Source organism: Castor canadensis, chromosome 16 (genome assembly GCF_047511655.1).
Source record: "Castor canadensis chromosome 16, mCasCan1.hap1v2, whole genome shotgun sequence".
Taxonomy (NCBI): Eukaryota; Metazoa; Chordata; class Mammalia; order Rodentia; family Castoridae; genus Castor; species Castor canadensis.
In genome coordinates, this window is record NC_133401.1 from 50,194,619 (window position 1) to 50,222,499 (window position 27,881).

General features: G+C 36.0%; 1 long non-coding RNA gene across 1 annotated transcript in view; it reads right to left on the reverse strand.

Annotated features, from left to right (window-relative positions):
• LOC141417827 (uncharacterized) overlaps positions 1-27,881 on the reverse strand; it is a 235,523-nt gene that overhangs the window by 15,383 nt on the left and 192,259 nt on the right. Inside the window, exon 4 of the long non-coding RNA XR_012442432.1 lies at positions 26,700-26,814. This is a non-coding gene — a long non-coding RNA (uncharacterized lncRNA). The remainder of the gene's footprint in view (positions 1-26,699; positions 26,815-27,881) is intronic.

Consider the following 27,881-nt stretch of genomic DNA (forward strand, 5'->3'; position numbering starts at 1 on the left):
ATTCCAAACTAATAGGGAAACCAGGATTCCTCAAGTGAGAAGCACTATGTATCTTGCTCTGGAGGGACCTGTTCACTTAGCTTTTACCTCTATCATTTAAATATTAATGTGGGATAGCAATACTTACCATTTAATTTGTACCTTGCTATAGAGACTATAAAGTGGAAAACACTATCTTTATATCACTAAAAACACTTTAGAGGTGCTATGAAATTTAATCATCACAACAAATCAAAAAGTTAGTTACTGGGCCAGTTATAGTCATGCACACCTTAACCCTAGCATTCAGGTTAAGGCAGGAGGAATGTGAGCTCAAGGCCAGCATGGGCCTTGAACAACAGCCTGTCTCAAAAAAACAAAAAGTGTTCCTTATTTCCTGCATATGTGCTGTTGTTTGTTCATCTGATGATTGCTATTCTGACTGGAGTTAAGACTCAATCTCAATGTAGTTTTGATCAAACACTGCTGAAAGGAATGTAAATTAGTGCAGCCACTATGGAAATCAACATGGAGGTTCTTCAATAAACAAAACAAAAAAATAGAACACCACGCGAGCCAGCTATATCACTCTTTGATATATACATGAAGAAATCAAAGGCAACATACAATAGAGACATCTGCATGCCATGTTTATCATGACACTATCACAATAGCCCAGTTGTGGAGTCAGCCTAGGTCCCCATTAATAAATGAATGAAAGAAACTATGGTACATATACACAATGAAGTGTTATTTAGTCATTTTCAGGACAATGGTGATTATCTTATTAAGCAAACAAAGCCAGACTCACAAAGACAAATATAGCTTGTTTGCTGTCATATGTGGAGTACAGGTTTTAAAACAAGACATGAAATTAGAAAGGAGCTATTTGGGAAGAGGAAGGGGAACAGTGAGAGGTAGTTACAAGAGCATGTAATAGGGGTGAATATGATCAAAGTACAGTCATATTGGATCTAAGTAATATCATATTGAAACACATTATTTTGGACAGTTAATATACACAAAAAAGAAAACAAAAATTACAACAATGAAAAACTTAGGTACTAAAGCATAAAGAACAATGAGTGACTTGGGCAGGGTTAAACGTTAAAGCTAAGATGTCCCCAAGAATTCTGACCAGGTGACACTCTAGCCAGTGCCTGAAAACCTGATTCCATTTTACCCTCTCCAGGTTGCAACTTTTCTGGGGAGGTGATTAGGGTGGTACTAGGGTTTGAACTCAGGTCCTCATGCTTGTTAGGCAGATGCCCTACCACTTGAGACACCCTACCAGCCCTTGTTTGTGTTGGGTATTTTCTAGATAGGGTCTCTCAAACTATTTGCCAGGGCTGGCCTCAAACCTCCATCCTCCTGATCTCTGCCTCCCAAGTAGCTAGGATTGCAGGTGTGAGCCACCAGCGCCTATAGGCACCCTTTATTACAGCGTATAGGGCAGAAAATCCTCACAATACTTTGAACAAGTCCCAAAACATAGTATGTTTTACTGTCTCTTCTGAGATATCAATATGAAGCACTTTCCAAATCATATCAGTGTTTTGTTTATTTGATTCTTTTTAAGTTATAAATCTTCAAAGAAAGAACCTTTTCCCTCCTATATTTGACTGCGAACTTGTATTCAAATTACATTAATACTGACAAATACCAATCTGTGTGTGTGACCTACACTGGAGTGATGTATGTGCATCACCCAGCCTTGTTGAATGCAAGGTGATCTTTCACCTGTTTGAAGTGCAATAATGTGTTTTTTTGAGCCACACATAATAAAGATTAGGTATAGAGATTACAAGCATCAATCATCATTTGACTGTTCTTATTGAACATCTTGTACCAGCACTATAGCGTGACTTTACTGGTTATATGATAGCAAATGGCATTGAAAATTACCCAACACACTATAAATTCTGCTTGAAATTCAACACATTTTTACATAATTAAGTATAAAAAGAGTGTGTAACCTTCACCACAGCATCTTCCCAATCCTGAAAGTCTCATCCATGGTACACAGCAGCACAGTGTGATCTGGGTGCTGTTTTCTACCAGAATGTAGTGGAAAAACTGTAAGATCAACTGAGTGTCACACTCATGTCACCTGTGTTCTGCAGAGACCCTGTGAACACAGTGCTGCTCTTTCAGCAGAAGACTCCCAACTCTTAGATAACTCAAACCTGAGGGCACTGGAAACGCGGCAGGTCCATCTAGATCTTCTAAAGTAACAAAGACTTTTCATCTAAGTTAATACATACTCCAGGCAGCATGTGTTAGAGTCCCACAAGAATTCTGTTTCTTGAGGATAACTGTCTGTAGAAATGTGTGTCCAAACCTGAAAACAAGTGATCTCAAGAAAAACTCACTTTGGGAAAGAAGCATGTGTCCCTGCAAGCACTTTTTCTAAGCTTTTTAGAGCTCTTTCTTAAATGTGATTTAAATGTGTTCCTTTCATAGGATCATGAATTGAGTTCGAAGGGATTAATGAAACACCTGAAACAGAGTAACATAATGTGTGTGTGCACACCTGAAAAGAAATAGCTGTTGTCCTTTTCTGCTCTGTTTAAAGGAATTCCTCCCTAAAATCATTAATGCTACCTCATTCCCAGTGACAGCCATGCATCTATTATTTTATGTTCAATTACTAATATTAGAATCAGGTTCTAAAACTATTCAGCTCTAAGGAAAACACTGGTTTCAATGTTCAGCTGCCTCAGTTACAAGCAAAGGAGGACTTGTGGCATTGCTGTATGTCTGGCCGATGTTGACTGACAAAGTCATTCAATCCACAATAAGAACTGATATTCTCCTGGAACCTGTTCTCAGTGGTGTTCTCCATTCTCCTAAAAGAATTTTCTCTTAAATTTGATCCCACAACCATGATTCCATACATCTACTAGCTAATTTACTTCAAAATTCAGCATGCTTGAAGCATGTGCTGTCGTTTGAACTCAGGGCCTCACACCTGTGAGGCAATTGCTTTACCACTTGAGCCATATCCCAGCAAATATGACCCCTTTACACACAAAAATACTTGAAAACTAAAGGATTTTGACTCTCTCGTCATGGGATTTCATATTTGTAAGTGTACCTATCTGGACAAAAGGACATTTTTACCTGAGTGTTTACTCAACCTATGGAATGAATGCTAGTGGTAGCATGTCAGATAACTTTAGATAGCCCAAACCTAAAATTTTTACTTTTTAAGTGAATTCTAAGTTGTTTTTATTAAGCTGTATCTATGATATGATCTTGGTATGTATTTATATGTATAGATGTATATAATACATAAATGCAAGTAAATATATGTATATACATAAATGTATTTGTATCATTAAAATTCATTTACTTAATTAAAAGTGTTTGTAATTAAATAATAGTACAGTTGCTCATAATTATGTCGAAAATTATAATGGATGTTAGGACATACCTAAAACTTGTGAAGAATCATCAATCATGCTACATTGAGTTAGCCTACCCATATTCTGAACTACAGTAGCAATATGTTTATAAATAAATAAATATGATGAAAGTTCTCTGAATATAAAAAGGTACAGAATAATTGGGACACTGGCCCTTTTTTCAAGAGTAATTTTGATTCAACCTCATATATCTAGTGTTAATATACTGTTTGCATCTTTATCCCATTTGCATTTTCTCTTTTTGCAATGGTCAATAGTCCATATTCCATGTATACCTCTGCTTTAAAAGAAAGAAAAAGAATTCAGACCATCATGATGAGAAGAATGACTGGTATAACACAAAGGCACTCATTTTTCTGGAAGCCAGTAACCTAATGTAAATTTGTAAATTTATGAGACACTTTCATTTGCAGATGAAGGATACACAAGTCTATTACTAGTCTAGTATGACATTGTTGGAGTTTTATTCTAATTTTCTATTCATGAAAGGATGCCAGATAATTATTGCTTTGTTTGCCCAATGGCTTTTGTGACTGCAGCAGTGGCTTCCTCAGTCCAAGGGACTTTATTTCCTCACCTACAACCTCACATGGCTACTGAGTTTCAGTTGAAGGATAAAGCAGCTATGAAACCATTCAAGCATGAAGGCAGAAACAATAACTTACAACAACTAAGTAACATAACAAGGTCATGGTGCTAAAATTTGGAACAACATTTTTTTTCCTTTTTGAAAGAAACCAATAAAAAGAGAAGATTCAGTAAAATTAACTTAATACACTGACAATTCTACATTGCACAGAACTTGATTTGATACTAAGGTCATGACAGAGATTTGCTTTTATTTCAGAGAACAAATGAATATACATCAAGCAACATTGAAAGCAGATGTGCATGGAATATTAGAAGGAACATGAGTTTTAGCCTTAACTAGACTGTGTCTAAATTTCAAACTCATCACCAAGATGTAAATTATGCAACTCTCAATCATCAGTTTTGTAGTATGAATACAGTAACATCTACCTTACAGGGCTAAAAGAAATGTCTATACCTATGTCTACTGCAGGATAGGAAATGCTAATTTCCTTCCTGCATTATTGTTGGTATTTAATACACATAGTCCAGTGGATAACAAAAATACTCACCAATAACATCCCTTCCCAAAAGATGGAGAAAGTGATGGAAGAAAATGACCTATGCAAACAAATAATTATTTTTCAATTTGTCTTGTTTAAAAATGTATGGAGAACAATTAGGCAAGATTTAAAAAATTTAAAGAATATAGGCTGAAAGATAATGAAAAGTGTCTTTATTCATAAACAACAATTTTTTTTGAAGAAAATGCTAAGGAACTAGTAGTTTTATTGAACTATCAGAGCCAACAAACAAGATCATAAAGGCCACAGGATAAAAGTTAACTGGATTCCTATATACCATTAACCAACAAACTGAGGATGAAATTAAGAAGTCAATTCCAAACAGCATCAGAAAGAATGAAATACTTTAAATAGACAACATCACTTTAAAAAACTTTGAAGATAATCTGGACAAATGAAAAAACATTCTATGTCCATGAATCAGAATATTTAATATTGTAAGATGATAGTACTCCCCAAATTAATCTACAGATGTAACAGAACACTATTAAAGTCCAGCTTCCTTTTTGAAAAAAAATTATGTAAAATTGAAAGAGCCCAGAACAGACAGAATATTGAAAAAAAATCTGAAAGCTTTTAGTTCATGATTTGAAACTCCCTATGAAGTTGCAGTAATTAAGGTAGTAGGCTCCTCAAATAATAATAATAATAAATATATATATATGTATACACACATACAGATAAATGGAAGATTTTTTTCTTTTTGTTGACAGCACTGGGGTCTGAATATAAGGCCTCGGGCTTTCTAAGCAGCATTCTTACCGCCTGAATTGCTCTGCTAACCCAGAAAGAAAATTGAGAATTCAGAAATGAACCCTTACATTTATGTTCAGTGGAATTGAGACAAAGTCACCAAGAAAATTCATGGGTTAAAAAGTCTTTTAAGAAATGTCAGTGGAATGGTTGTATTATAATCATGCAAAAGGCTGAATGTGGAACACTACCTCATATCACACTCAAATGTGAACTCAAATTGGGTCACAAATCTTAACATAAGATCTAAAACTACAAATCTCTCAGAAGAAAGGAACATCTTCTAGATCTTAAGTTAAGTAATGCTTCCGCAGATAAAACACCATAAGCATAAATGATAAAAGAAAAAAGAGACATTATGATTAATCACCATTTAAATTTTCCCATTTGAAAAGATATCATCAGAAAATCAAAAGAAGGTCTACAAAGTGGGAAAATATTTTCAATTCACATATTTGATAAGGAGGGGTTTGTCTCCTGTATATTTGAAGAATACTACTCAACAGCAGTAATAAGCAAATACAATTTTTAAATGGGCAAAGGATTTGAATGGACATTCCACCAAAGAAGGTATTGAAATGACCACCAAGCATATAAAGAACTGTGTAAAACCATTATTCACCTGGGAAATGTCAATCAAAGCCACAATGAGAGGATCCAAGATGGCGACTAGGGTGAAGAAGCAGACAGCCTGAGCTCCATAAATCAAAAATTTTGCTGAGATGCTGGAGCCACACTTGGTGGAAATAAAGCACCAGGAAGAATCAAAACTTTGACACACTAAACCCCTAGCCTGTACAAAGCTTCTCCACACCATGTTACACTGAGAAAACAGGAGGACTCCCATGCTGCCAGATGCCAGCTCCAAATCTGCTTGGGAGACATTCGACAGACCAGCAGGTGAGCACCGAGTGTCACATGGTATCCCCCAGCCACCCGTAGTATAAACCAGAGTAGCCACATGGGAAGACTGACCACACGCCCCTCAAATAAAACAACTGAACAATAAACAAGGAACTGAAAACTCACACACAGCACAGGAGGCAGGGTGCTCTAAGTGCACTGGAGAAGGGGGGGAGGAGCTGATCTCTGAGCAAACTTTTAGTAAACAAAGGTTGGAAAAGCAGAAGGGCCAATAGCAGGCCAGTGATAAGCCACTGCCTGAAATAGGGCAGGTAGTGGTCCACAAAACTCATCTCCTGAGCCAGTGAGCAACATCCAAAGTCAAACAACACTGCAAAATTGAAAAACAATCAGCAAACCATCACAACATGCTGACAGCAGGGGGCCGGCTGACAGATCACTGACCTTGCCCCAGAGAAAGGGGGTGAGGCAAAGAAACAAGCTCCAAGTAAATCAACAAAGTGAAAACCCAACTCCAAAGCAGGATGGCTGGTGGGCTACAGAGCTGATATCTGGAACTTGAGGACAACATACAAACTTAAACTACTACACCTCATTGAGGGAGGAGCTGAATAAGCAGTTGCCACTGAGAGACAGCAGAAAAACCGGTAAGATTCTCCAACCACCTGGCGAGACTAAGACAGAGCTTCTACTTAAATACCAACACCAGTACTGGATGCTGAAGGAGCAACACCAGAACTACTAAAACTGAAATTCCATTATTTCTGCATCTGGAGGGTTTTTGTGTGTTTCTATGTTTGTTTGTTTTGTCTCTAGTTTCTTTGTCTGTGTGTGTTTGTTCGTCTCTCCCCATTGATTCCTTTGCTTTTGTGTTGTTGTTTTGTTTCATTTTGTTAGTTTTGCTATTGTGAGTTCATTAATATTAAATTACACCCAAACCAGGGACAGAAATAGCATACGTACACTAAGCTAAATACCCAATAAACCCACAAAACAAAATTAAACCAAGGGAAAGAAAACAGGTAAGAGAAAGCACCAATAGCCTATCAAGAACATAGTTACACAGTACCAAGTGAAGCAATGGGAAGACGAAAAAGGGACAGTAACCATTCTCCCCCCCCAAAATAATTTAATGCAGGATTTAGAGGGAAATGAAGAAAACAGATACCCAGTTCCAGACTCCAAGAAAACAAAGAGAAACACCACCAAGGAATGCAACAACACCCACAAGAACAGCCTCAAAGAAGAAATCCTGCAAGTAATAAATGAGAATTTCAAGGAGATGTTACTAGACATGGTCAAACAAAATGTACAAGAGGCACTGAAAAATTCCAAGACACCAAAAATAAAGAATATGAGAAAACACAGAAACAAATGAACTCATAGGAGCCCTAAATAAACACCAAAGTGAAACAGAGAACACTATAGTTAGAGATAAATGAATTATAGATGAAAAAGGACAATATTAAAGAGGGAGTGACCAATGATATGAAAAATCTTAGAAAGAAGAATGAAACAGAAACACAAAACACAATGGAAGGGTACTCCAGCAGAATAGAACAAGCAGAAGACAGAATCTCAGAACTTGAAGATAAAATGGAAATTAAAGGAAAAACTGAAGAGGTATTAGTCAAATAACTTAAGAACTGTGAAAGGAATATGCAAGAACTCACCAACTCCATCCAAAGACCAAACCTGAGAATCATGGGCATTGAAGAAGGATAAAAGGGGAAGCAAAAGGGATTCATAATATATTCAACAAAAAAATAACAGAAAATTTCCCAAATCTAAACAAATCTATGCCTATTCAGGTACAGGAAGCCTCCATGACACCAAACAGACTTGACCAAAATAGAACTACCCCACTACACATTATCATTAAAACAACAAGCACAGAGAATAGAGAAAGAATATTGAAGTCTGTAAGAGAGAAAAAATAAATAACATACAAAGGTAAACCCATTAAAATCACAGCAGATTTCTCAACAGAAACTTTAAAAGCAAGAAGGGTATAGAATGCAGTATTCCAGGCATTGAATGAAAATAACTTCAACCTGAGGATACTCTACCCAGCAAAACTATCATTCAATAAAAGTCTTCCACGATCAGTAGAAACTAAAACAATATATGACCACCAAGCCACCACTATAAAAGATTCTTCAAGGAATTCTACACACAGAAAATGAAAGCAAACAAAACCATGAGAGGACAGGCAGTACCAAACCACAGTAGAAGAAAAGATAAGGAATCAGAGAGTAACATTGATTCAGCTATACACAATTAAACCTTTAAACAACAAAAACAACTAAATGAAAGGAATCACCACATACCTATCAATACTAACACTGAATATTAATGCAATTAACTCCCCCATCAAAAGACACCATTTGGCAAACTGGATTAAAAAGGAAGGTCCAACAATCTGTTGTTTACAGGAGACCCATCTCATTGACAGAAACAAGCACTGGCTTAGGGTAAAAGGCTGGAAGAAGATTTACCAATCCAATGGCCCCCGAAAACAAGCAGAAGTAGCAATACTTATCTCAGACAAAGTAGACATCAAACTTACATTGATCAAACGAGATAAAGAAGGACACTCCATATTAATAAAAGGGGAAATACACCAAAAGGAAATAACAAGTATCAACCTATATGCACCCAACGTCACTGTACCCTATTTCATCAAACATAATCTGAAGGACCTAAAAACATATATAAACTCCAACACAGTGGTAGTAGGAGACCTTAATACTCCCCTATCACCTATAGATACATCATCCTAACAAAAAATCAATAAAGAAGTTCTAGAATTAAATCACACCACAGAGCAAAGGGACCTAGCTGATATCTACAGAATATTTTCATCCAACTTCTGCACAATATACATGCTTCTCAGCTGCCCAATGAACCTTCTCCAAAATTGACATCTTAGGACACAAAGCAAGCCCCAGCGGCTATAAGAAAATAGAAATAATCCTATGCATTCTTTCTGATCACAATGCATTAAAACTAGAATTCAACAACAAAAACAACAGTAGAAAACATGCAAACAATTGGAAGCTGAACAACACATTGCTCAATGATCAATGTGTCATTGATGAAATAAAAAAGGAAATTAAAAGGTTCCTGGAGGTTAATGAAAATGAAAACATGACCTACCAGAACCCATGTGACACAGCAAAGGCAGTCCTAAGAGGAAAGTTTATAGCCATGAGTGCATACATTAAAAGGACAAAAAAATCTCAAATCAGTGACATAATGCTACATCTCAAACTCCTAGAAAAAAAAAAACAAGCAAATTCCAAAACAAGCAGAAAGAGAGAAATAATTAAAATCAGGGCAGAAATTAATGAAATAGAAACAAAAAAAGTCATACAAAGAATCAATGAAACAAAAAGGTGGTTCTTTGAAAAAAATAAAAAAGATTGACAGATTCCTGGCAAACCTGACTAAAATGAGAAGAGAAAAAACCCAAATCAATAAAATCAGAAATGCAAAAGGGAAGATAACAACAAACACTATGGAAATACAGGAAATCATCAGAGACTACTTTGAAAACCTATATTCTAATAAATTTGAAAATCTTGAACAAATGAACAAATTTCTAGATAGTTATGATTATCCAAAATTGAACAAGAGGATATTAATCACCTGAATAGGTCTATAACACAAAATGAAATTGAAGCAGCAATAGAGTCTCCCAAAAAAGAAAAGTCCAGGACCTGATGGATTCTCTGCTGAATTCCATCAGACCTTTAAAGAAGAACTAATACCAACTCTTCTTAAATTTTTCCATGAAATAGAAAGGGAAGAAACACTGCCTGACTCATTTTATGAAGCCAGTATTACACTCACCCCCAAACCATAAGACACCTCCAAAAAGGAGAACTACAGGCCAATCTCCTTAATGAACATCCATGCAAAAATCCTCAGTAAGATAATGGCAGACAGAATCCACATATCAGAAAGATCATTCACCACAACCAAGTTGACTTCATCCCAGGGATACAGGGGTGTTTCAACATATGCAAACTTATAAATGTAATATAGAATATTAATAGAAGCAAAGACAAAAACCACTTGATCATCTCAATAGATGCAGAAAAAGCCTTTGATAAGATCCAACACCACTTCATGATAAAAGCACAAAGAAAACTAGGAATAGAAGGACTGTACCTCAACATTGTAGAGGCTATATATGACAAACCTATAGTCAACATCATACTTAATGGAGAAAAACTGAAACCATTTCCTCTAAAATCAGGAATGAGACAAGGATGCCCACTATCCCCACTCCTATTCAACATAGTCCTGGAATTCCTAGCCAGAGCAATTAGGCAAGAAGAAGAAATAAAAAGAATACAAATAGGTAAGGAAATTGTCAAAATATCCCTATTTGCAAAAGACATGATCCTATATCTTAAACACCTAAAAAACTCTACCCAAAAACTCCTAGACACCATAAACAGCTAGAGCAAGGTGGCAGGATACAAAATCAACTTACAAAAATCATTACCTTTCTATACATCAACAACAAACAAATTCAGAAGGAATATATGGAAAAAATTCCATTTTCAATATCCTCAAAAATAATCAAATACCTAGGAGTAAACTTAACAAAGCATGTGAATGGCCTCTACAAAGAGAACTAAAAACCCTTTAAGAAAGAGATTGTGGAAGACTACAGAAGGTGGAAAGATCTCCTGTGCTCATGGATTGGTAGACTCAACGTAGTAAAAATGGGTATACGTATCAAAAGCAATCTACATGTTCAGTGCAATTCCCATCAAAATACCCATGACATACATCACAGAGACTGAAATATCTACCCTAAAGTTCATTTGGAAACACAAGCTTCTGTGAAAAGCCAAGGCAATACTCAGCAAAAAGAGCAATGCTGGAGGTATCACAATACCCAGCTTCAAACTATATTACAAAGCAATAGCAATAAACACAGCATGGTACTGGCACAAAAACAGACATGAAGACCACTGGAACAGAATAGAGAACCTGGATATGAATCACATAGCTATGCCCACCTTATTTTTGGTAAAGATGCCAAAAACATACAATGGAGAAAAGACAGCCTCCTCAACAAATGTTGCTGGGAAAAATGGTTATCTGCCTGCAAAAAACTGAAACTAGATCCACGTTTATCACCCTGTACTAGTATCAACTCAAAATGGATCAAGGACTTTAATATCAGACCCAAAACTCTGAAGTTAGTACAGGAAAGAGCAGAGCATACTCTAGAAGCAATAGGTATAGGCAAGGACTTCCTCAGTTGAACCCCAGCAGCTCAGTAACTAAGAGAAAGGATAGACAAATGGGACTACATACAATTAAAAAGCTTTTGTACAACAAAAGAAATGGTCTTTAAACTGAAGAGACCACCCACAGAGTGGGAGAAAATATTTTCCAGATATACATCAGACAAAGGACTGATAAACAGAATATACAGGGAGCTCAAAAAACCAAACTCCCCCAAAATCAATGAACCAATAAAGAAATGGGAAACTGAACTAAACAACTTTCTCAAAAGAAGAAATTCAAATGGCCAAAAACACAAGAAAAAATGCTCACCATCTCTAGCCATAAAGGAAATTCAAATCAAAACCACACTAAAATTCGACCTCACCCCTGTTAAAATAGCTATCATCAAAAATACCACCAACAACAGTTGTTGGCAAGGATGTGGGGAAAAAGGAACCCTCATACACTGCTGGTGGGAATGCAAGCTAGTGCAACCACTCTGGCAAACAATATGGAGGCTTCTTAAAACTCTAAACATGGATCTGCCATATGATCCAGGAATCCCATTCCTGGGGATATACCCAAAGGAATGCAACACAGGTTACTTCAGAGGCTCCTCCACACCCGTATTTATTGCAGCGCTATTCACAATAGCCAAGTTATGGAAACAGCCAAGATGCCCCACCACTGACGAATGGATTAAGAAAATGTGGTATTTATACACAGTGGAATTTTACTCAGCCATGAAGAAGAATGAAATCTTATCATTATCAAGTAAATGGATAGAACTCGAGAACATAATTCTGAGCAAGTTTAGCCAGGCTCAGAAGACCAAAAATCACATGTTCTTTCTCATATGTGGACTTTAGATCTATGGCAAATGCAGCAATTTTGTTGGACTTGTGTCACACACTAAGGGGAGAGCACATACAGGAGGAATGGGGATAGGTAGGAAACCCCAAATTGAAAATGTTTGATGTCACCACTGCAGAGGAGCTAATACAGTAACCTTAAAACGACAGAGGTCAATATGGGAAGGTGACAGGGAAGTAGTGAAGAGGTTAGGTAGAGATGAATCAATTTGGGTTGCAATACACTTGTGCATGGAAGCAATGCTAGGAATCGCTCTGTATAGCTGTCCTTATCTCAACTAGCAAAAACACTAGGTCTTTCTTATTATCGCTTATGTCTACTCTTCAATGTAATTTGAGAAAAGGGCAGAACATGTTCTGACTGGAAGAGAGGGGTTGGGTGGAAGAGGGAGGGGGCAGGGGAGAGAAATGGCCCAAACAATGTATACACAGATGAATAGATGAAGAAAAAATGCCATAATGAGAACCCAAATCCACAGTGCAGCAAAATCACTTCCCACCCCATTCAAATGACTATAATCACAAGGAGAGACAGACAGACAATAACAGTTCTTGGCAACAATGCCTAGAAATCAGAACTTTCAGATACTTCTGGGAGGAATGTGAACTGGAATCCCTGTTGGAAAATAGTTGGAAATGTCCTCAAAGTGTTAAACACAGAGTCACCATATGACCTACAAATTTCATTCTTACTACCAACCAAAAGAAGTGAAAATGTAAACACACGATTTATGCACAAACGCTCATAGTAATCAAAAAGTCCACATGTCCATTAACTGGTGACTAGTTATACTGTATCCATAAAATATAATAGTATTCAGCCATAAGAAAGAATGAGGCACTCTTACATGTTACAACATGGGCTAACAACAATTATGCTAAGTTAAAAAAAAAAGACAGACAAAACACATGTTTTATGATACTATCAAATGACAACACCAGGAAAGACAAACATGCAGAAGTAGAAAGTATGTTGAAAGGAATGGCAAATAGCCAAAAACAGGTAGATTTTCTTTCTGGAACAAAAGAAATATCCTAAAATTGATCATAGTCACTACACAACACTGAATATATTGAATACTGAAAAATCACATACCTGATACTGGTAGATTTTATGGTGTGTAAATTATATCTTAATAAAGCTTTTTAAAAATGTTTGGAAAAAAATTTTACCAGAAGATGGCATCTGCTTTGTAGTTACTGTGATAATACAGGTGGTGTTCATTAGCATTATTATTTAATTGTTAGCATGTGACTGCTTTCTGTGTGTTATGGGATTTAAATTGGATAATTATGGAATATTCTGATTCTATACTCATTTTTGCTCTTAAGAAAAGGATTTGCACCATGAGAAAAGGATGTAATATTACAAATAATATAATGTAGATGAGTTTAAATAAAAACCCTGAAGTCAGAAACAATTAGAATTATCTGTGAGAAGTATTAATTCCCAATGATACAAATAGACATAGTTGTGACTTTGGAATTAATAGTGAGAGACAGGACTGTAAAATAGGTACAGTGTTGGAGGGAACTTATGGAAGGGGAGAGAGTGAATGGAAAAGATGAAGGTGAGGGAATATGGGCTGATGGGCTTCATATACATATATGAAATGGAACAAAGAAACCTCTTGCAATTGCTGTAAGAGGAGAGGGTCAATGGGGAGAGATCGTGGGGGTGATCTAACCAATGTGCAATCAGACACTATTTGGAATTGTTCAATGAATCTCCCCCTCTGTACAATGAGTAGATACTCATAAAAATGGAAAAAATAGACATAGTTGTAAATCTATAGATGGCAGACATGGTTGATAGCTACAGATGTGAACACAGCTACACATATGTATATGGATATACATATATGGGCAAATTGGTCGTCCCTTTACCAAATGAAGGAGCCTAAAAAGGACAAACCCAGCATGACTGAATACACTTAGTATGCAGGAATTACCATTTCAAAGGGAAGAAAAGACAAGACATCTTGAGGAAATGATGGGAAATGCACAAGTCTAAGACATCTCAGTGAGACAAACTCAGCCTACTTGGTCATGGTGAAACTATCCAGCCTGAAGAAGCCTCAGAAGGCCAAAGATGAGAAAATGTTAACATTGTAGAATCAAATGTTCAAACCCACAAATTAATAATGGTGATATAAAAACAATTTATTCACCTTTGAATATGATCATTTGTTATCCTGGAAAACTAGTATGTGAAGGAAAACAAGAAATTATCTTGCCTTACATGAATCCACAACTAGGTAACCAATGAATCTTTTAGTTAATGATTCCTGGTAATAAATGAGAAAAATGATGAATTTTGCAATTTTCAATTACTTAGTGGGCCTAGGCATTGCATAGAATTGAATGTATCAGCTCTGACATCACAAGAGAAAAGCCACCACGTGTTAAGTCCCTCTTGTTAAACAGAACCTCATCTCTGGTTCTGCAAAAAGGATGGAAGTTGAGCTGGAAAATGCCTGTGGATCCAGCTGGCCATTTATAGAAAAGAAAGTGCAAAAGAAACGTAAACTGCCCGTTAGTGTGCAATCAGCTAAATTCAGAGCCGTCTTCTCAAAAGTCACATGTACTTTGTCAATGAGGGCACTGAAAGGAGAACAAAATAAATGGAGAAAAAAATCAATAGATTGAAGAGCCTTAGAAGGAAGAGCAGAATTTTAAATGGGCAAGATTTGACATGCTACGCAGAGATGCACCCTGAGTGAAAAAACAGTTAATAATAAGTATTTATAGTGGGAACACTTCAAAGTGTGTGGAAGGGCTGTGGTTGGCACAGGACCACAGAATGACTTGCAAATATTTTTCTTGATTTAAGCAGTTATATAAGAGTGTTTAGCTGATATTATTTCTCAAGCTTTCATTTGTTTTGTGTGACTTTCCATCTTCTGCGTTTTATTTTACAATGAAAAAGGGTATTGTAGTTCCTAAATATGAACTTTCAATACAATGAAGAAAATAAAGGCAAATGAAACATAGCCAATATAGGATTTTAAAAGTTAAACATCAGCAAAACAGGAAGTATGAGTGTAATGAAAGATGAAGGGCTTGCTTCCCCTACCACTCAAACTTCAAGATTAAACTATTTTCACATTTATTTTCAATTCATTTGCTAATCAAATGAGTTGTGCTATATTTTTGCAGTCTTCTGGTTTTCCTTAACATGTGTGTATCATAGATAAGGTCAAACAATCATATTATGTGATTTTTGGTTGTATTTCTACTATCTTGTTTCTCATACTAATTTTATATATTTTATTTTATTTGATCTAATGAATATTTTATTTTTAAAGAGCAAAGAAAAATTCACCACAAAAAAATTTGCAGCAGGTGCTGGTGACTCATGCCTGTAATTCTAGTTACTTGGGAGACTGAGATTAGGAAGATCGTGGTTTGAGGGCCAGTCCAGGCAAATAGTTTGTGAGAACCCCATCTCCAAAATAACTCAAACAAAATGGACTGGAAGGGTGGCTAAAGTGGTAGAGTACCTGTGCCCTGAGTTTAAACCCCAGTTCAACCAAAAAAAAAAAAAATTCATGTCAGTGACTCGTTCCCGTGCTAGCAGATATGTCAGTTCTTCTTTAGAAGTCATTGAAACCCATCCCATTTACTACTTTTTTTTTAATTTTAAAGTTTTATAATATTAACCAGGTACAATGGCATCCATGTGTAATCCCAGCATTCTGGAGGCTGAGGAAGAAGGATGATAAGTTTGAGTGATCTGAGCTACATAGTGAAACTTCAGAGAGAGAGAGAGATTGACTCATAATATTTACTTTCTTATCTGTGACTATAATTTCTATTTTTTTCTTATTCTAAAACTAAATGGATTTAATGCTTGCTACAAGATCTTATAATAAAGAAACCATGCTTTTCAAGAAAACATGAAAACCTGAAGTGACTTTTAGAAATTTTTTCTTCTCGCTTTGATTTTTATCATTTGATGAAGTGATGGGAAGTTTCTCAATAGTTAGTTTAGGTGTCCTGTCCTTAGCAGCATCAGAAAGCTTGAATGTTATAAAGCTAAGAGCTTTCTTTTTATCAGCACTCCCTTAATATTTAGTCTACAGTCTTTAGACTTTTTAAACCCAAATTTTTATTTGATTACAATATACCTAATAGTAAAATGATTGTTTTTCGGAATATATTTTATGTGTTGTAGAAAATGCATTTTATAACTTCAATGTCACATGTCTATTAGAAGTGAATTCTGCCTGTGCAGTCATGGAGCCTCAATTCTCTCATTAGTGTAACAATTCTATGCTCTTCCCTGTTCACCACATACTACAGCATGTTTGCCTAAGGATATATGGCCATTGTATTCCCTAAATAAATTATTCTTCTGTTAACATGAGTGAAAGCTGACACCCTTCAGAATTCTGTTCGCAAATCCCAGATGCTGAAAATTGCTTTGCCAAGTTATCTAAACTGTATTTCAAGACTGCTCTTAAGCTTATCACTGACATTTCCCTTCTCTGGCTTTTGCTCATTTTGCTCTTTTCCCCCATCTTCTAAAATGCCCCTAAATTGGATTTTTTTTTAAGTAACAATGTCTTTATCCTTTGAAAATTCTAACGTCTATAGCTTCAGCTGCCTTCATCAGCTTCTCTGATTTCTTAATTCTCATCACATCAACTGACGGAGCCATTTATATTTTATTAAGAACCACCTGATTTTCTTCTGGAACACTTTTAACTCCCTGATCAAATCCAAATTCTTTCTCCTCTTCCCACAGCTTTCTCACAAATGAATATTCAGCCATAGGAGGGTTATCCCTTCATTAACTAGTTTGAATTTTCTAGGCTATGTATTAATTAGTCATTGCACACCCCTGAGTAGTAACATCAAATACTGACGGCAGTTATTTGAGAAATTCAAATGATTTCCAAATTTCAAATAAGATCATGTATTCCCATCTTGGCATGTCATCAGGGAACCAAGTTTCTGAGGTCTTTCTTTCCAATCTCAAGCATGTTTCTTCTGCTTTCAGGATCACACAATGGCTGCTAGTTTCCAGGTATTGAATCCACTTCCCAGGAAGGCAAAGGAAAAGGTAAGGGGCAAGCAGTCCTCCCAACAAAGATGGAGCCTTGTAAAGAGCTACTCTGGGAGCCTGACCCCATGGTTTTCGCTTCTCATTCATCACTATCAGAAAAACTAAAGGTAGAAAATATCACATTTGGTCAGACACTGCTGCTCCATGGAAATCAGAGATTTGTTTCTGCGCCTGAAGAGGAAGTTTGAGCCCAGGAGAGCAGCATGGCAAGGAAATAAATTATATGTTACCGTTCTAGAGCTGTGTACATCTGACCTCTGCACTGGCGATATTCAGGCCACAATTTTGCTGAGTTGCTTTTTACTAATCTTAATTGTGTTTTCCTAAAAATGAAATGAAAAGGGATCGTGTTTGCTTCTGTCAACTTATTTAAAGTTCACCACTTTTGCATTTTTCACATGAACATTTGCCATGTAGTCTCTTTAGAAAGAGTGCACATGTGTTTCATCAAATTGCACATGGAAGTGTGACAGACTGAAAAACAGCCCTGGTATAAACTTTAAAGTCTTTAAATTAAAACTGGGATTAGATCTCAAAAATTAGAAGACATAAAACATTATATTTTGTTGCTACTGAGCAAACTTTAGGTTATGCTTGTACCTATGTCCTTATTCAAAGAAAATCTCAACTCCACTGTTCTTCCACATGTACACTCCCCAGTAAAACTGTGAGTACATTCAGGAGACTATCTTTCACATAATATTTGACTTTCACAGCATAAAGAGGAGCACTCTTGGAACATGTATTTGAAGATTTCACCAGTTTCCTCCAGAGCGTCTTAAATATACACAAAGCATTTTAAATATCTTTATAACATTTTGAAAACATTTTCAAACAATAAAGAGATTTTGAAAGGAAGCATAAACTTTACTCCACACTTAAATACTAAGGTTTGTTGTATTTGTTTAAGATTTGTTATAATGAATGCAAGATTATGGATAAAATCAAAATGTCCTTTGGTTTAGGAACATTTAATATGTATGGATCCAAAAATAAGTATGGATACATATATATGTATATTCATCATTTTTTCAAATGCTCATATATTATATGCTGTTTATATAATGCTGTAACTTACTTTAAAACTCATTTTGAGATCTATCCTTATTAATATGCAAATTTGATTTATTTATTTTAATATTTATATAGCATTCCATTCAAGTACTTCTTCACAAGTTATTTACTGTTTTTTGCTGATTTTGAAGTAAACATTTTTTCACATGAGATTTTAAGATACAGAATCTCAGAACATGTTTACATCTCTGACATTGGTAATGACAATTTTGTCTCTCAAATGGCCTGTTCATTGTTCTGTCACCAGTATGAGACAGTCCTTGTCTCCCATGTACTCACCAAACCTTGGTATTGTAATCACCACTTAAAGTGTGCCAACCTGGTGGGTTTGAAGTTATATCTATTTCTGTATTTTAATTTGCATATGTCTCAACACTAAGGTTTATTTATTGTTGGAATTTGAATGGACTTATCTATATTATTTGCTAACTACTTCCAGTTGCAATTCTTATTGCCTTTCTTATTCCAGTTGCCTTTCTTATTGATTTGTAAACACATTTATTAATTAGTATACGATTACTTGTCTGTGCTTTGAATAACTAGCATATCATAGATTGTTCTTTAGTTATTATTCAACTTCACCATTTTCAATTTCCTTTTTACTTTTTAAAATACACACTTATATTATATGTAGAGTATATGTTAGAGTTTGGACATAACATAGCATAATAATTACTTATAATTTCCCAAGAACACCTTCAGTACCTGCATCCTTTTCCTCTCTCCTATGGCCCATTCTCCTCTCCAAAGCCAGCTACTGCCTCACTTTTTTGTATATTTAACATTTCCTTGCTTTAAAATTACTATTTAATCACATGTAGCCTGTTTCCATCTGTTCCTGATTAACTTAGACACACTGTATCTACAAACAGTATTTGCAGGGATAACTTAAGAAAACAGAATCATCCTGTCATCTTGCAGAAAGCACCTTTGCTGCCTGGTGCCCTTCTTGTAGAAGTGCTACTAATAAAGAGTCATGTCATTTCATCACCAGGTCTGAGGTCCCCTGAAGAGCAGATGATAAGAAACTGGACTTGAATTTCTCCTGTAAGCTACTAAACTAATAGTTGACTATCATATGGGTAATGTGGCCATAGGGAGTCCAGCTCAAAGCCAAGATTAGTGAGAGCAGTGACTAGGTAAACTGAGGCACTCAGGGTGAAAAATTTAAATGAAATTTTAAATTTCATTTTTAGGGTGGTATAAGCCATCTTAGAAATGATAGTGTGCAAACAAACCAACTTCTAAAAGACACCAATATGTAGCCCAGGTAAGAAAGTTTATTATTTCTAAGTACATAATAACATCTCCTTGTTATTATTTATGTTTAGTAGGTTTTAGTGCTTTAATACCATATATCAAGTTGTAAAAAAAAAAACTCAATGGATTTATTTTATCTTATTTTCTTCCATGGATTGGGTTTTTCCTTTGATAAAACACTATATTCTTTTAATGTATCATAATCTTATACTTGACTTGTCAAAGCTAACTTCAAAATATTCTCATCCTCTAGCTTTTCATGTATTTGTAGAACTATTGGGGTTTGGTTAGATTGCATTAAAATTCTAGACTCATAGGGAGGAAACTAGCATCTTCCCACTGCTGAATCCAATTGCTATTCAAGAATGTGGTATTCACTCCCTTTTATTAAGACCAAATATCTTTATTCTTTTTCTCATAGATTTATTGAGGCATAAATAATGTAAATGATCTGGACACATTTATAGTGTACAAACTGAGGCTTTTGTTTGTTTGATGCCTGGTCTCACTTTTTATCCAAGGCTGACCTTGAATTTTCTCTATAGCCAGGCTAGCCTAAAACTCATGATCCCCCTCCTCAGCCTCCCCAGTGCTAGGATTACAGGTGTGCACCACCATGACTAGATACGAACTAAGTTTTCACCTGTGTATAAACCCACGGATCCATCAGCACATCCAAAGAAATGGACATTTTAACCAGAACCAAGGGTCTCCTCCTTCTGCTCTGTAAAGCATCTCTGGCTCAGCCCCACAGACAAACATACAGACCTGCTTTAGAGCATTTACATCTACATGCAGTTCTAGAATTTTATATAAACAGAGTCAGTCAACATGCACACTTCTTTTTAGTCAGGTCTCTTTCATTCAGTAAAAGGCTTTTGAAATTCATTCATATTGTTTCAATAATCAATAATTCATTCCCTTTTATTGATAAGTAATATTCAGTTTAATTGTTGTTATAATTTTTGTCCATTTATATGATAGACACCTGGATTTTTTCTAGCTTTGGGAAATTGACAATAAAATTCTATTACCATTTTCACAGAAGTCTTTGTTGGACATATACCTTCATCTTCGTGGGATACAAATTTTTTGTTGTTGTTTTTGGTGGTTCTAGGGTTGAACTCAGGACCTCCAGCTTGCAAGGTAGGCACTCTACCACTTGAGCCATGCCCAAGCCCTTTTTGCTTTAGTTATTTTTCAGAATGGATCTCACATTTTTGCTCAGAGCCATCCTTGCATCTTTTTACAGAGGACTTCCTGCATAGTTGGGATTACAGACGTGCACCACCACTTACTGATTGAAGAGGAGTCTCCATAACTTTTTGTCTGGGCTGGACTTGAACCGTGCTCCTACTGATCTCTGCCTCCCAAATAGGTGGGATTATAGGTATGAGTCACTATGTCTAGCTCTTCCCTGGATAAATTTTAAGAAGCTACTGGACTCATTACCAAAAAGGCTTTAGCATTTTGTATTCCTACCAGCAGTATGTGAGACTATAATCACTCCACATTCTTGCCAACTCTTGGTGTACTTAGTTTAATTTTACCTATTTTAGTAAAAGTGTTAATGGTTTCACATTGTGGTCATTTTGGACCACGGGCAGTAGTATCTCACTTGGATTTTACTTTTGTTTTCCTAATCACTAATGATATTGAGCATTTTCACTGTGCTTATCTGCTGTCTATATATCTTTTTTTCAAGTGTCTGTCAAAATGTCTTTCCTTTTTTATTGGGTTGTTTACCTTATTGTTAATCAATTACAAAAGTTCTTTATGAATTCAAGTCCTGCATTGGAATTATGTCTGTCAGTGTTTTCTTCCAGTCTGTACCTTGCATTTTCATTTTCTACATGGACTCTTTTAGAAAGTAAATATTTTTAATTTTGATAAATTCTAATATTGAATTTTTTCTTTCCTAGTTATTGCTTTTCTTTCTTTCTTTTTTTATTTTTTAGGAACGATCTGGCCTGATTTATAGGCTGATATGAATGGAAGCCCATTTTACATACCAGAAGTGGATAAGACTCTGGTGCATTAGGGTCCTACACCTTATGAGGAACGCTATGTAAACTCTGCCCTTCCTACTCCCTGAGTCCCCAGTCTCCACAGGGTCAGTCCACATGTCATACTTCTGAGAAACCATCTCTTTGTCCTCCATTCCATGCCATACCCATTTCACTAAGCATTCAAAATATTTATCCAGCTGTGAAGTTACATTTGTTGTTTTTGACTAATTTTCTTTCCTACAGAAAGGTAAGCTCAGTGCAGTCAGGGATGGTTTGGAGGGTGGAGGATTCAACACTTTGTCTGCTGAGGGTCTCAGGGAGGGTCACCTTGTCTGCTGAGTGACTGGGGCTATGGCTGCCCATCTGGGCTTCTACCAGGGTATTCTGGGCTTTCATTCAGCCAACTTCTATTGTATGCTATGGATGACAGCTCTGTTTACCTACTTCCACAGCAGAGCCATTTGCTCTCCATCTCCTCTCATTGACCCTTCAGTGGTATGCTGAGCACTGCTATCTGTAGGGCTCAGCAATATGGACATACATACTGCACCAGCCATGCCTTTGAGGGGCTCCCAGAGCAGGATGTGTGTATGCTGGGGGACAGGGAGAGAAGAAAACACTGACATTAACCTGAGTACATCAGCTGGCCACAGGCCACATGTACACACCATGTACCAGACTGCAGAGACAGGAGAACAGACTTCACTGGCTTACAGCCTGGACTGCTGGCCTGTGGGTGGTAGATGATCATTCTTTAGCTTTTGTATTAAGAAATCTTTACCTGCCCTTGGTCACTGTGATTTTCTCCTGTTTTCTTTTGGAAGTTTTCTAATTTTGCTCTTAACAGGTGGGTCTATGCTCTATTTCAAATAGAATATGTGTATGATGTGAGGTAAGGGAGAAGGTGCACATCTGAAATGAAAATCCACAGTTGGGAGTGTGGCTTAAGTGGAAGAGCACCTACTTAGCAAGTGCAATGCGGTGCATTCAAACCCCAATACTACCAAAAAAAAATTAAAGAACTTAAACATGTGGACATTCAATTTTTCTAGCACCACTTGTTAAGGAGACCATCTTTTCCTGTGTTGAATTTTCTTGCTTTTTCTTTGTTGAAAATTGGTAAATACCATCTGTTTTTGTATTCTATTCCTTTCCATTCATCTAGAAATTAACTTTATATAAATACCACACTGCCTTAGTGGCTTGCTTCATAATAACTCTTCAGATCAGAAAGTATGAAGTCAACCCTCTGTTCATTTACTCGTCTTTTTTCTCAAAATTATTTTGGATATTTTTGGTTGACATTTTATAGTCTTGACAATCTTGACAATTGTGTGTGTGTGTGTGTGTGTGTGTGTGTGTGTGTGTGTGTGAGAGAGAGAGAGAGAGAGAGAGAGATAGTGGGCATTAAAGCTAGGGCCATCCCTCAGCCCTTTTGTTTTGTATTTTGTTTGAAAGATAGAGTCTCATTAACTTTTCCCAGGCCACCTCAAACACATGATTCTCATGTCTCCACTTCCCAAGAATCTGAAATTATAGACATTAATCACCACACCAGGCTCCATCAAGTCAATTTCTATAAGAAAACAAATGTGTGCTTAATTGGAATTGTGGTAGGTATAGATCACTTTGGGAAAACTAATATCTTAGCAATATTAAATTTTCATATCCATGAGCATAGTATAACTGTCTAATTATTTAGATGTTCTTTAAATTCTATCGCCCATGTTTTGCAGATTTCAGTACACAGAGCTAGCTCATCCTTTCACAAGTTTATTCCTGTTTCATATTTTATGACATTGTAAAATGTTATGTTAAATTTCAATTTTTGTCATTAAAATATAGAAACACAATGGTTCTTCTGTTTATTGACCAATATCTTGAAACCTTACTAAACTCATTTATTTCTTATAGCATTTTTATCAGTTCCTTAGGATTTTTATATAATTTACCAAGTTGTCTGAATATAATCATAGCTTTATTTTATATTTTCTATACATTGTCTTTCATATTTTATCTCCTTTTCCTGTATGATTGCATCAACGAGTACTTCAAAAAGAAACTGCATAGAAAACATGACCCAGGGCCTGGCCTTTCCCCTATCTTAGGATTTCATTCTTAAGGCTGATGTTAGCAAGGGGATTTCTCTTAAACATTCCTCACTGGATTAAGATTCCCTCATTCAAATGGCTGATAATTTTTCTGTATATATTAAATTTTGCCAAATGCTTTATCTAAAACAACTGAGATGATCATATAGGTTTTCTGCTGTAGTTTTTAATATTTGAGGAACACGTTGATTTCTAAATGTTAAATCAACCTTACATCCTGGGACAGAGGTCATTTTACAATACTATTTTTCATACATTGCTGGAAACTACAGTATACTAACATACTAAGCAATAAATTCATACAGGGAATTTTTGCATCATGAAGTATACTGATGTCTAGTTTTATTTTCATATAGCACCTTGGCCATGTTTTAGTTTTAGGGAATGAGGTTAACCAACCTCATTCCATGTGTACAAGTGCAAATAGCTTATGTTCTTCCTCTGATTAATTATATACATATACTGTATAACATGATTTACTCTTAACTCTTAAAAATATCCAATGAACATGTAAGCAGAAAACATGTTTAAGACTAATAATAAGAGTAGTAAAAGCAATGAGTGGCAGTATTTAACACATTATAATAATTATTTTGTAGCATCCATAATAAATTTATGCAAAGCTTATCTTGGCATTGCATGAGTGAGCAAATTATGTTTAAGGAGCTTAGGTAACTTGGTGAAACAAGCAAACAGGGTAGGGGTTGTTTTAGGCTGAGAGTTGAAAATGCTTTTTATTTTTGTCACAGCTATAAAATTAAAAAATAACATTCTAAGTTTTAGCTTTTTTACCATTAAGTGATTTTTTAAAACTTCTAGATAGATTAGGTAATTTAGTACACACATACACACAAATCTAATTTTTTTGGCATTGCTGGAGATCAAGGCCAGCATTTACCACTGAACAGTCCCCTTCAGCACCTAGAGAAATATATTCTTAACCCACTGACGTATTAATCTAGCAGATTCTGATTTGTCATATTCCAAGTTTATATAGAAGCTGAAACCACATGAGCTTTTTTCAGGGAGTATTTACAGAGTATGAAATACCAGGAAATGCTAGACTCGTTGACCTGAGTAACAGACTTCTGAATCTGTATGTGTCTTGCTGAATGAGTAAAAAGCACAGCAGAAAGAGAAGACAGAAACAGGGCAAAGCAGAGAGTCTGAGGAGACAGAATAGAAGAGGAAAGGCAGAAAATAGCCTACCCATCAAATTCTTATGCTTCACTTTCCCTGTTCAGTTTTTTTCAGCTCTGCACCTTTGCTATCTCTAACATTTTATACTATCTTCAATCAAGTCACTCCATAAACTAAATCCCTCCTGCCCACCTCATACCAGACACTTTACATTAACATATGATCTAGGAGTGCTACCCCTGGATTTGAAGACACCAGGATGGGGAGAACAAGACAAATTGAAATACAACTTTCCCAACTTTTTCCCTCTCTTTTTCCAAGAGAGGTCTACCTTTTCACCTAGTGTTGGTCAGGCACAGAATATTTCTCAGCCTGTCAACACTCCAATACTTCATACTTTATAAAACAGCTTTCTTTGCCCCAAAGCTCAAATTGCTTTACAGATATATCCTTGATGTTCACAATATTCTTTCAGGGAACTTAGGTGACAAGAATTATGATGTGTTTTACTTGGGGGAGAAGAGCTTGAAGCAACAAGAATCCATTACCACTAGTGGGCCACACTAGATGTGAACCAGGAGCTTCACACGAAGTGCTGTTACCTTCCCAACTTGGTGAACTAGAGAAATGACAGGACTGAAACTGTTCCTCAGGGATTAGAATTGCACAGGGAACCAAGGCAGGTATACAAATATCTGTGGAATGCCAACTTACATTCTCCAGTGGGATGGTCTATCGCAGAGTCATCTGCTCTGGATACTTGTGCAGAAGTATCCTTAATTTTCTCTAAAGTTACTTCTTTTCCTGGTATTAACAGCACTATGATCCACCTAGTTGACCACACATCAAAATTGGCAGCTGTTGTTATTTTTCTTTTCCCCACTTCCTTCATCTGTGAATTCTGTTGTCTCTACCTTCAGGACCTACCCAAGTAGATATACTTCCACTCCATTCACTGATCCCCCTTGAGCCCAGATTGCCACCTTTCATTCTCACAGTCTGGTAATCAGACATAATGAAGAACTTTCCAATACCTATTTATGTCATGCTCTGGCATTACAGGATTCATGACATCATCACTGCCCTGGTGATTGCAATATCACTTCTCTTCCCATTCTTAGTCTCTGTGAATCACATGCTACACTTAACAAAGCAGGAAGACGAATAATTTGAAAACTTCAGTTTTAACTTTTTCTCCACTAAATTTCTACTGGTTATACATGTAAATGGCTTAAAAATAAAACCAATTCAACCAGTTTCACTACAAAAGAAGTTCTTTTGTTCATAGACATGTCACGCTCTTCAGAGGTTAATCACTTTCATTCAGTTCTTATAACATTTACCTTGATATGTGTATTTGTGTGTTTGTAAAACACATGATATTTACAGAAATACTGCTTCTTCACTTCTTATTTTGAGTCATTATTTATTGACTTCTATCTATGGAAAAACAGGTGCTGGTTCTTTTATCGTTATCCTCCAGAAACCACACTCACACTGCATGTCTTTTTCCCTATGACATCGTTTATAATTTTGTGTATGTAAGTATGCAATAGATACATAATCATGGCTGTATAGATGCTACTTAGAGCTGACCCAGGCACATTTAGTCATTTTAGGTACTTATAAAGAATTTAACCTCTCCTCCCCACACCTACGTGATTCTCCCTTAAATATACACAAATGTATATCACACAGTTTCTCAGCTATCATTCTATCATATTTCCTTACCTCATCCTGAAGACTCTTTTGGTGGCTCTTGAGTATGTGTGTTGTTTCATGGACTCACTGCTTTTTCTTTCTTGATTGATTCCTCACTTTGTGGACTAGATCCTCTGGTAGCTTTCTAAAGAAGAAGAAATGACAGTTAAGTTTTTTGGCAGGGTACATATCTCAAAATGTCCATGTATACTTATTCTTGTTGCCATTTAGTCAAGCATAATATTTTAGATTCTACCTGGAAAAATTTTGCTCAGAAGTTTTAAGGGATAGCTTCATTGTCTCTGGCTTCCAATATTGCTGCTAAAACATCTGAAGCCATTGTGATTCTGATAATTTGCAAGAAACTTTTTGTTTAGTAATTCTGGAAGATTTTTCTAAAAAAAAAAAAAACATGAATTTTACAATAGTATACCTTCATTTGCTACCTTCTACCATGCTAGTTACTGGTTAATCCTTTAATCTGGCAATTCATGGTGTTTCCCTTCTTTTCTCTTCTGGCATTCCTAGTACTTAGAGAGTTTACCACTAAGGTAGCCGTATGGTTTTTCTGTATTTTATCTCCTACTTTTAATCTCTTTTTCTTCTTGTCCTGTCCTTTAGGGAGCTTCCTCAACATGATTATCCAATCTTTTTAGTCAGCATTCTACCCTAGTGTCATACTTGAATACGGGAAAATCTATTTTGTTGGTATAGTACTTTCTATTATCTAACTGGGGATATTATTTCTTCAGGTTTTTCTCTCCTTCCATAATGTCATCTTCTACCAATCCACCCCTTTTAACTATAAGGGTTGATATGATCTTTGTAAAAGCACAAATAATGCTTTTATTTCTTGTTAAGACATTAATGTATTATCTTACTGTACTTATAATAAAGTCTAGGTTTCCTATAATAGGCTAGAAGGTAAAAAATAATTTATTTGTTGACTATACCTCTATCCTTATCTGTTGGACTCCTATTAAACCAAATTATAGACTAGGTGGCTTATAAAAGTTAAAAGGTATTTCTCAAACTTCTGTATCCTGGAAAGCCCAATATCAAGGGTCCAGCAGACTGTGTGAGGTAAGCACCCACTTCCTCAATGTAAGCTTACGTGAAAAAAGGAAGTGTGGCACCTCTATGGGACCCCTTTGATAAAGGTACCGTACCATTCGTGAGGTTCCATTCTCATAACTTAACCTCCTGCCAAAG